This window comes from Astatotilapia calliptera, chromosome 16 (genome assembly GCF_964374335.1).
Source record: "Astatotilapia calliptera chromosome 16, fAstCal68.1, whole genome shotgun sequence".
Lineage (NCBI taxonomy): Eukaryota > Metazoa > Chordata > Actinopteri > Cichliformes > Cichlidae > Astatotilapia > Astatotilapia calliptera.
Window position 1 is genome coordinate 28,144,814 of NC_137437.1, and position 12,182 is coordinate 28,156,995.

Genomic DNA, 12,182 nt, shown 5'->3' on the forward strand with positions numbered 1-12,182 from the left:
CTTGGCACACAGGTACATTTTAGGCCCCTAAAGGCTCTTATCTACAGAGTGGATGCCACGTGGTTGCCAGATCAAGACACTAAAATGATTTATGCACATATAACATCCTATTAAACAACATTGGTATTTTCATTTCATGGTAGTAAAATGTAATTTATATCCACAATAACTCATTTATGCATGACAGCAAAAGTAGGACCAAAGTAGTATGTTTTTGCATTTTTGCACCACAACACCACCCCATCAGTTTAATTTAATCAAAATAAGACCATGTTTATATTTACAAATCTGATTAATAAATGTTTTATTTTAATCCCATCATTTTGCCTAAAACATGAGGACATTCCTACCTAGCAATGGGCTAAAATGATAAATAAAATTACAAAAAAATCCCGTCTTGCCCCTTCAGGCACTCTATCCTTCAAGCTTGGGTTCTCTACCACAGGCTAATGATATATGTAGTATAGCTACATCTATTGACCACCCTATGGGGAGTGTCCTATTTTGAACTCGTGACTTCCAGGCCATACAGATATTCTGTCATGGTCCTGCGGCCATGACTCAGTGACTTTGTGTTTGTGTTCCTTATTGTTATTATTCTCTTTATTATTCTTGGGCTGTTTTGGGATGGTTTGTGTTTTGGGATTTTAGATACTGGGTTTTGGGTTTGTGCTCCCTCTATTGGTCCCTGGTGTTAGTGTTCCCCTGTCTCGTCAGGTTAATCAGGTCCAGCTGTGTCTCCCACCTGTGTGTGATTTCCCAGTGTCTCTCTGTGTACTTATAGTGTGTGTTTGCCTCTGTTCCTCGTCGCGTCGTCTGTATTCATACCTTGTGAAATCCCCTGCGTGCTGTCCCTGCTGTTCTCCCTTCATGTTCAGGTTTGCCACTCCTTTGTGTAGTTTATCCCAGTTTAGTTCGTCCTTAGTTCTGTTTGCCATCTCCACTTTATGTCTGGTATTGTTAATAAATCACCCTTCACATCTGAATAAGTGCTGCATTTGAGTCCTCCTTCCACTCTTCACACGGCTGCTGCCCCGAACCGTGACATATTCCTGTATACTATGCCGATCAGTTCGTTATAGCCAGGGGTGGACGTAACGAATTACAAATACTCACGTTACTGTAATTAAGTAGATTTTTTGGGTACTTGTACTTTTATGAGTAATTTTTCAAGTGTGTAATTTTACTCATACTTGAGTACAACTTACACCATGTAATCTGCTTGGCTACTTATAAAATCAAAAGTCGCTACTGAGTACACCCACAATTTGAATTAATATTCAAACCTTTCATCTGCATTTTTGCAGCCAATAACGCTGTGCAATAGCGACCGCGCCAATTTAAGACGTAAGCAAAGAATAAACTCCGCTGCAGCAGCAGGGACAGGTGTCTAGACGTGCTAAATGGTGGAGTATAAACTACTTTATAGACGGAAGATTTGGAGACAAAGAAGCCAAAATGAAGACAGAGGACCCTGCTCTTGCTCTTGACGAAGGCGGTCGCACTTTTCTCCTCTCCTCCTCCTCCTCTCCCTTATCTTCCCTGCTTAGCTTCTTATGTCCTTGTCTTGTCTTGTGTTTTTTTTTTTTTGTTTGTTTTTTTTCCCCACCATCCCCCCACCCCTTTACCCCTGTATGGCTCTCAACTTCATCACATTCGTGTATCCAAACAGCCCATATTTACACCCGTCTATACACAAGAATCAGCACAACATTCAAGAACTCTGATCAGAAGGGCCTAACCAAGGATAAATTCAGGGTAAACCCAGAGGAATTTACGTTATCTCTATATTCTGTCAAGTCCAAAGACGGTAATACTGAAAGAAATGGTCCCCAAATTTTTTTAAAGGTTCCGTATTTCCCTTTTACACTATGCGATATCTTCTCAGGTGTACAGTAGGATGCTAACTCATTAATCCAATATCTCAGTGTTGGAGAATTTTCAGATTTCCAATGTGTCAGAATACATTTTTTAACTGCAGTACTTGCAAGTAAAATAAAATATTTCTTGTGGTAATCCACGTTTATAGAATCTATGTCACCTAAAATCCATAGTTTTGGGTCCATTTCGACTTGGATCCCAATCACCCTTGAAATTATTTCAGTAGTCCGTCTCCAGAACTCCTCTATTACTGGGCAATTCCACAGCATATGAAGGAGATCACCATCTATCACCTTACATCTCAAACATTTGGGAGAGTAATTAATATCAATTTTATGTAATCTGTAAGGTGTATAATATGTCCTGTGGAATATATTAAATTGCATTTGTCTATGATTTGTGGAAATTAACATGGTCTGTGCCTGTTCCATTAGATGGTACCATTCTACCTCTTCATAAACATAGCCCAGATCTGCCTCTCATTTTCTTTTCAGAGCCGTTTTGTTGTAGTCAGGTAATTTTTCATTAATAATAGTGTATATTGAAGATGCTATTCCTTTTATTGACTTCCATGGTTTGGTGCAAAGATGCGTTTCAAAAGGACTTTCTTTGGGAATCTCAGGGAAAGTTCCTTTGGTTTTTTCTTTGATCCAGTCTCTTATTTGTAGAAATTTAAAAAAATTTTGGTCTGGAAGTTTAAATTTTTCCTTTAGTTGTTGGAAGTCAATAAATGTGTCATTATTGTATAGATCGTGTTTTTACTTACTTTTCCCTGGAACATTCTCTCACAGTCTGTTCTCTAAAACCTAAAAGAGGAATTATGGATTGGATCAACTGGTCACTAAATGCAATCGACACCCCTTTCTCAACGAGAAGTTTGAGCTTGGGTGAGCCTGAGTGCTGAATAGGGATGGGTACCGGTGTCCGGTGCCATGATGGCACCGGTTCTGACATAAACGGTAGTAACCAGACCGTGCTTTATTTCGGTGCTTTTTTTTCCTGAGCTGTGATACACTTCTAGCCAATCATTTTACGTTTCTGAGGATAGTAGGCGGGGCCAGGTACGTACGTTCTGTTAGAGCAGAGCTACAGATTAAAAATGTCCAAGGCGAAGCGGTCAAAAGTCTGCCTGTACTTCACAGCAAAATATGCAAACTCAGCAGCCTGCAACAAGTGCTTTAAGCTGATACTGTGATACTGTCAAAGGAGGTAACACCAAGAATCCGATTAAACAGCTGGCGACGCATAGCGTTTTTTTTAAAAGCCGAGAAATGCGCCGTATTTGATAGCTTGCTGCCAGACCTCACACCGTGCACGTCGGGTGGGTTGCCAGTTATTGGACCCGGAGCAACATCCCCCAAAAACCCGAAGAATAGAGTCCTGGCCCCTAGCCCTGCCAGTGTAGCAGAAATGATGACGGATGATGATGTAGCAGCAGCCGTTCTTCTCTGCGTGAGTAGCTTCATGTTGTTCGTGTGTAATTTACGTTGAGTAGGCTAACCACGTTATTACATGAATGCATGTAAGGTGAACTAGCAAACATCATCATAGCTACATGCGGCTGTCTTCTTGTTTGATGGCAGATGCTCCCTTCACCAAAAAGGCTAAAATGACCAAAGAAAAAGTGGGAAACAGTTAAACATGAGAGGTTTTTGGACAAAGTTTGTGTTTTTTCCATTGATTAAGCACTGCTTCCAGCCAAGAGTGATGCCATATATGCCACATAGCTGCAGAAAAGGCACACATTGTTGTCTTTTTACAAAAAAACCCAGCTGAACATGAGAGGTTTTTGGACAAAGTTTGTGTTCTCCATTCTTTAAGCACCGGTTCGAGCACCGTTTAAGCACCGGCACCGTTTCAAAAGTACCGATTTGGCACCGGTATCGGATAAAACCTAAACGATACCCATCCCTAGTGCTGAAGATATCTACCTATTCGGAACCATGGTAACAGGGTTCTGGCTGATCGGAGCTGGCTTGGCCCTGACTTATCGAAGAATTAAGAAAGCGGAACCGGCTGTTCAAACCCCCACAAGGCTGCCCGCTGGGATTGGAACGATGGGAGAGGTGTGAGTTTCTCAAAATGGGCTCATTGATAAGATCTTGGAGAGGCTACGGCTGCTGAATAAGATCTCTGACTGCAGACTGGATACATCTCAGAAGGGCTAGCCCGAAATATCATCTCTGGGCGCAAATTGGATGACATCTCGGGGAGGCACACTGCCGTGAGTTCTCAGAAATCGTCTCCTTGAGCACAAGAAATGACAACATCACAGAACACAAGTATGGCGAAGCTTGCGGGAGATTGAAAGACCAGTGTTGGACTGTAGAACTGCTTTGAAATTCATATGAGCTGTTCGCACTAAAGTAAAAATCACTATCACTTATGCGGATACCCCCTTTGGCGCCGGTTGCGGTCTCAAGGCTGGAGCTGAACAATAACACCCTGATAACGACTGTGTTTAGTCTGTTCCTTCCCATTCCATGCTGGCCACCTGGGTTGGCTGGAAGACTGTTTACTTAGCCTAGCAGGGCGAAGGACACTGTCTCAGCTGAACTCTGGACACGCACATATACACTGATATGCACACACTCATCCCCCCTCGCTTTCCAAACGCCTTCGACACTTATTCTCTTCCGATGCTGACGGGGATCAAGGAGACCAGCGCATGCAGGCCCGGATGTACTGTCTAATTCGGCTGTCTTTCACCCTTTACCCACCCCTGTCGCTTGTCATGTGTTTCTTTGGTGTATTAAGAGTTTTTTTCATGTGCTATGTGCAGAGGTGTTTTTTTTCTGTTCTCAAACTGATCTCCCTGTTGGAGCTCAGTCTAGGGGGAGTTATTTTTTTCTCCTTATCTTTCCTCATGTGGTGCATTTTCCATTGTTATACCTCTCTGACCTGTCTTCCCCATGTGATGTTTTGTGTAATGTATGTATGGTCGGAGGGTAAGATGGCGCCGCCATTGCGTGCAATAGGTCGGCAGCCTTATGAAATTTCCCCTTGTGGGACTAATAAAGGTATATCAAATTTAAATTTATCAAATCAAAACACTGTCAACCATGAAAACGACGTAGAAAAGACGGAGGACGAGTGCCCCCCATGGCTGTACCTGGAGGAATTTTTCATGTACAGAGGGAGAAAAGGGGACAGCGTCCAGATGCAATGCAAACTTTGTTTGACCTCATTCGTAGGAATGTTTTAGCTTATTATTTGGACAACCACCATCATTACAATAAATTTAATTTGTAGTCATTTAAAACTTGAGGTAAGAGGTTTCACAACTATACGTGTACAATATTGCTTTCTTATTTTTCATGTGTGTTAAGGTTATTAGTTTGGCTAAGATATTGTCACCACCATTGGTTAGCCTGATATTAAAATAAGATGGAGCTAGCTAACGTGCGTGTGTGTGCACATGCATATGAGCTACAATTCGTAGGAATGTTTTAGCTTATTATTTGGACAACCACCGTCATTACAATAAATTAAATTTGTAGTCATTTAAAACTCACAGGCCTACAATCAGCTGGCCTATATTTAAAAAAAAAACAAAAAAAAAACCTGGAACATAGTGCTGAGCTGCATCTCAAATTAATCTTCCAGCTCTCAGCTGACATGTACCAGAGCCAGATTGATGGATCAGTTGATCAGTATCATTGGCCTGATATAGGCCTATCATAGTGACATGGCTCTTGATCAGTAGGGTTATATGTTTCCCAATATGATATATTTTTTTAAAGAACATAATGTAGATTGTTTTTATTTGTTAGCTGTATGGGCAGCATTTTTGTGTATGTGATCCCTTTTCTTAAATTAGATTTGCTAAATACACATATTTTGCTCTCTAAGTATTATCTGATGAAGATGAATTCTTCTCCAGACCAATCTCCAGAAGGCTGCAAAGTACAGTTGAGCTTGATGGTTACCTTGCTTGTGCCACAGACACCATGGAGCTGCTGCACTCCTTCTCAGCAATCAAAAACCTCTCTCTTAAACTGAACACAGCTCTGCCTGCTTCTGCTGCGTGTGAACGATTCTTTAGCTGTGCTGGTTTACTCTTCACAGCCAAACGAAGTCGGATAGCCTCTGTTAATTTAGAAAACCAGCTCTTGCTGAAACTGAACAAAAGGTTCAGAAAGTAAAGTGTGACAGAAATGCTAAGAGTTTAAGACACTTACCTGCCTGTTGTTCAGTGTATGGGGAAAAGTTTAAATGGTTCGACGCATGTTCAGAAACATTTTTGTCATTCTTTTAACAAACAAAATTCCTTCTTTTATATCTACATTTATTTACAAAACAAGTTACCTTTCTATACCTTGTTCATCTGAGAAATGTGCTTTGAACATTATACTGGTGAATCGAGTTGAATGCCTGCTATTGACGACAGAATAAAACATCAGTCTGTTAACAAGTAATTAATACTCTGAGTAGTTTTTGAGAAGAGTACTTTGCACTTTTACTCAAGTATTTTTAACACCAGTACTTTTACTTGTAATTGAGTACAATTTAACCACTGTAACAGTACTTGTACTTGAGTACAAATTTTGAGTACTCTTTCCACCTCTGGTTATAGCACTCCATGTATGGCCTGCTGCTAGCATCTTGCACCCTGCTGTTATGTGCTGATTGTCTCAGGGGCATCTTTACACAGCCTGCACCGGGGGTCTTGCCTGGTGTGATAGACCCCAACCTCTTTGGATCTTGCACTTAGAGCTTGTTCCTGTGCTGCCATGATTAGTGTCTCTGTGCTGTCCTTCAGTCCAGCTTTGTCCAGCCACTGCTGGGATTTCTTTTTTTTCTTTTTCTTTTTCTTCACCTGTCCCCTGTCCCGTTTGGTTCTTTTGCCATTGTCATCAGAATTATTGTCTAAAGGCAAAGAAAGATGCCCAACGGATTTACAGGGTGGGCCATTTATATGGATACATCGTTATAACATGGGAATGGTTGGTGAAAGTTCTGTTTGTGGCACATTAGTATAGGTGAGGGGGAAAACTCCTCAAGATGGGTGGTGACCATGGTGGCCATTTAGAAGTCGGCCATCTTGGATACCACTTTTGTTTTTTCAATAGGAAGAGGGTCATGTGACACATCAAACTTATTGGTAATGTCACAAGAAAAACAATGGTGTGCTTGGCTTCAACTTAACTTTATTCTTTCCTGAGTTATTTACAAGTTTCTCTTTGTTCACAGCCATTGACATGTCGAAGAGGTTAACACGTGAGGAACGGATCAAAATTGTGTTGATATCTGGTGAACGCAGTAACCGGGTCATTGCAGCAGATTTCAATGCAAGACACCCTACGACACCCCCCATCTCCCATGCTACAGTTAGCAAACTGTTTTGCTAACTGTAAATCCAACACTGGTTCAGTGATGGATTTGCCAAAATGTCGACGCAAGCAAACTGTCACTAATGAAGAAACATCAGTGGCTGTCCTAGCTTCATTCATGGTAAATGAACTGGTTCTTATATAGTGCTTTTCTACTCATCTGAGCACTCAAAGGGCTTTACACAACTTGTGCATTCACCCATTCACACAAGCACGCTTTTGTAAGTGCTTCATAGCTAACATTCACACACATTCATACTCCAATGGATGCATACGAAAACTTGTACTTCACAGTCAAAATCTACACAATACAGACAAGAACAGGAAGACTTCACAACCAATGACGGTCAGGAAAAATGGGTGAAGACCTTTTCAGACAGGAATCTCACTGAACCTGAAAACCATTTCTCCACAACAGTTTTCCATAGTGGACCTCGGCAATACATCAATACATGATATAAAAAACTTAACAAAGTCCAGACGCTTATAGTATGGTATAATTTTCATTTAACAGATAATAGCATGAACAGGCAAACAGTACTGCAGCATGTACTAGTAAATGGCGGTAATGATCAATGGATAAATTATGTTTTGTAGTGGTGGGCTCATAAGGTGGATAAAAACCTGAGTACAAAATCACCAGCATGCTCTGGTGAACCCAGTGACTAGTGTCATTGTACTGTCGTTCAAAAAGTGAAGCTCCAGGTGGCACTTTAGTTTAATGAGTTTAATGACTAAAGTCATTAAAAATACAATGACGCATGAAACCTTTACTTCGGTTAGCCATTGTTTTTAAAGGAAGCTCTTGGAAATAGCAGGGAGAAACTGAATGTGCAACTGCTAGTGAGAGAAGTTGTTATTGATGTGTTACATTTTTATAAGACTCCCTGAAAAATAACCCATAAAGTAAAACTGAGTAAACAGTTTTCAAAGTTTCCATGCATGCTCAATCATCCGGTAAGGAAATCACAAAAAGTTTAATCTGTTCATCTGGACGTAGAATTTTCAGTGAGAGAAACAAACAAACAAATGAAATCAAAACCTAATTTCTCCTTTTCTTGATAGAGATAAACTGGCCTCACAGCCTATTATTTGTCAGCGGGTTCAGTCATTATTCAAACGTACTGTTTATAATTTTGGGGAAACCTGCTGAGACTGAAAGAGTCACTTGGATTAGCGACGAAACATTTCTCCCACTGAAAAGAGGACGTCCAGAGTAGAATCAACTTTTTGGGAGTCTTCAAAGCAAACACTGATTATTAAAACAAAGCAGTGTCTGATATAACTTGTAGTTACATTTTATTTTATTTTAGTTTTTTAAAATGTTGTCAGTTGTCTAGGAATGGCTCCAAGAGACCTTACTAACTTGTGTGAGTCTCAGCTCAATTCTCATTCTTAGACCATCATTGAGTGCCTTGGACTTTTCCATTTTTCTGAGTATTGGTCAATTTAGTGATTGCTGTCAAATAAATCTGTTTTATGCTGGCCAGTTGTAGTTTCTAATATCCACTTTTTAATGAAAACAGATTATGGAGTCTGATATGATACCCATTCTTAAACCCCTCTTTGTAATCACTTCTTCAGCAACTTTTTGTCAGGATCTAGTGAGAGAGTTATGTTGATGAGCTTTTACAAAACGTCTCTCTTAATCTATGCTTTAGTTTTCCAAAGGACAAGATCACATCAGCAGCTGAAAGATTTAAATCTTTAATTGTTTCTTTTGAAGCTCAAACTTTAAATGTAACTGGTGGAAAAAAATAAAAGGTTTGGCTATCACTAACAAAAATTTAATAGATCTCGGCCATGCCAAGATAAAAGACACTGTATAAATTTCAACACAACCTAATAAAATACATATCTATATATTATATCGCATATGTATATACTCAAACATGTATGTATAATTTTGAGCCTGTGTGGATTAGGTAAAACCCAAATTAAAATCAAACTAACTTTTTCAGTTAATTACACATGTATGACGTGCAATCATTCCTCCGTGAAAAAAGAACACTTACAGTAAACCACTGAAATTGCCCAAAAGTTACCATGTGAGGGAGGATTTTTTTGATCGCACCAGTGTTTTAATAAACTGTAACATATAGTTGACTAATGATGTTGCTGAATATGAGTTTTTGTATAAAGTGGGCGTATGTAAATATACATAATATCTCTTCTGCTTTTTAGCCCTACTACTTTAATAGGGCACCTTTAAAGTTTTCACGGCTCATAAAGTGTAAAGGTATGTGTGCAGATCAGCTATGAGGAAGGGGATCATAGTCATCCACTGCAGTGTAAAACAGTTTGTCTTCAGAGGGCGTCTTATCAGTCTTTATCTGGGTCAGCTGTTATCTTTTCTGCTCAATCTGACTTGTCCTTCGTTCTGACTGCAGTAAACTTTAAGTATGGCTTCTCTCCTGATGTGAACGAGCGTGTGAAGGCTTGTTGGGTCATATATCCACAAATCTGTCTGCAGATAACAATTTAATCTGATAGGATTCACACCGTAGTTACTGCTCTACTGTTAAAAAAGAGAAAAAAGAGTGATAAGAATTCATCTCGCTTGGGGAGAAGCCAACTAGCTCAACAGATGTTGAGTTTGCGTTGAGTTTATGGCCCTGGTCTTTTGCATAGTAGTTCCTGTGAAAAGTTTATGGATTTACGGATTTGTACCAAGTTGTGCCATCTTCAACCTCCCAGTCAAAAGTATTTTGTTGTTGTCTCAGTCATCCAGATAAGGAATTTCCAAAAAGTTGATTCTGTTCATGTGGCCGTAGTGTTTTCAGTGGAGGAAACGTTTTGTTACTCATCCAGGTGATGTCTCAGCAGACAGCAGATTTCCGTAAATAATGGACTGTGAGGTCACTTTCTTGATCATTAATATGCAAACTGACATGACCATTGATCAACAACCTTTGGTCAATGGCCAATGATAAATGGATTTTAGCACCATTTACATGAAAAGGGAAAAGACCATCTCTGAATTAAGGAGGGGGCCTAATGGTACATCTTTTACCATCTTACAATGCTGTGATTGCAGCCATTCCCCAATTCTTTAGATATTGCTCAAACCAGCGTTCCTCCCTGTCCTGATGTGTACATCCTCATCATTGAAAAAGTGGCTACTGGCCTGTAGGTGTAAATAGACTGCAGAGACCTACCCTGATGTGTTGTGCTATCTGTTTAGCCAGAGGTTGTTTGGTTTCCCTAATGTATAAATCATGGCAAGCCTCCTGGCACTTAACAGTGCACACTATATTATTCTGTATGTGCCAGGGGACCGGATCCTTGGGGTGGGCCAATTTCTAACGCAACATGTTTTGGGGTTTGAAAGCCACAGAGAGGCGGTGTTTCTCCCACTGAAAATGCTACGTCCAGATGAACACAACCAACTTTCTGGGTATTGGTTGTTGTTTTGCTTTTTGTAAGTTAGTTGTTTATTTGTTCATGAAGCTTAAAGCAGTTTTGTAACACTGGATCAGAGCTCGATTGTGTAGTAGGTGTGTGGTTCAGAAAAACTTCTGTGCTGTGTTGGGACTGTTGGATTTTTAGAACAAACACATGATAGAAAAGAACTTCTGTCTTCCTCTCTGTTTAATTACTTTAAACAGAGTTCAATCCTTGGCCCACGGTTATTGTGTTATTGTGATACTTTAACTGGTTTAACTGTAAAGAATTGATTTAATCTTAGAAATGTTACATAAAACAAATTAGACGAAACTACTGTTTCGATTTTATCAGAGTACAAACTTGCGTAATGAAATGGAACAATGGGCTATTCCCACATTATAATGAATGATAATCTATTTTCTCAAAAAGAAGGGGAATAAATAGTTCAGTCTGTCTGTAATAGTTATTAATTTTTCAGTCATATTATGATTTCAGCATTTAAAAACTGAAGATTTGTATTTTTTTTTAATTATTATTTTTACATGTGGCCTTGTGGATACAAATCAAACCAGTCTGAGCAATTGTCATTCTGATCTTTGTCAAAATTAGTTCATTAGTTTCAGCTTTCTGATGAAAACAGATTGCGGACTCTGATATGATTCCCATTCTTAAACAGCTCCTTGTAATCAGTACTTCAGCAACATGTTGTGAGCATAGGATAACTCTTTTAAGTTATTTTGATGAGCTTTTGCAACACTTCTCTCTAAATTCAGACGTATGTTTTCCAAAGGACAAGATCACATCAGCAGCTAGAAGATGAGTCATTGAATAATTTCTTTAGAACAAGGGGGGGTCTCTAATGGGGTGATATTAGGAGAGAAGGTTTGATTCTTTTAGATTTTTTTTTAACAATATAACAAATTTTATTCACATGTTCAACAGTTATTGGTCTGTTCTTGCACCTTTTCTCACTGTGTCAGAGTAAAAGTAGGAACAGATAAAAACCTTCAGGAATAGAAACACAGCAATAAATTTAGACATTTTAAACCCCAACGATCTAAATTTGCAAAGCTGCCAAGCCTTGTAAAAGAGATTTCAATCTCAGTGGAACGTCCTGGTAAAATAAAGGTAAATGTAAGAGGGTATAACAGAGATCAAGGCATCATGAGTTTTCTTTTTTCAACCATGTAGATTTTTATTTTTAGTTAAGAGGTTTTTATTTTTTTTAATCAACAGAAAAAACAGGCCTGAGGTTAGGCCTATGCTTAAACTGGAAAACCTTTAAAATTTTTATGTCCAGGATTATCTTAATGGCTGCCAGTCTCACTGTTTTATGGTGTTGTATAATCACTTACTTGCTATATTAAAGTTTAGCCAAGTTCTGTGAAGGATAGAATTCATTATAATGCATTCAACTCGTTATATAAGGTTCCTTTTTTATTATGTTTGAATTAACAGTGAATTCCTGACATTAACATTGTATATGTAGAAGTATTTCACAATTGTTGGCTATAGTTATGACATTGTCTTAGTCATAGTTTTATACTGGAAAGTCAACTGTGACATGGCGTTCACTCAATA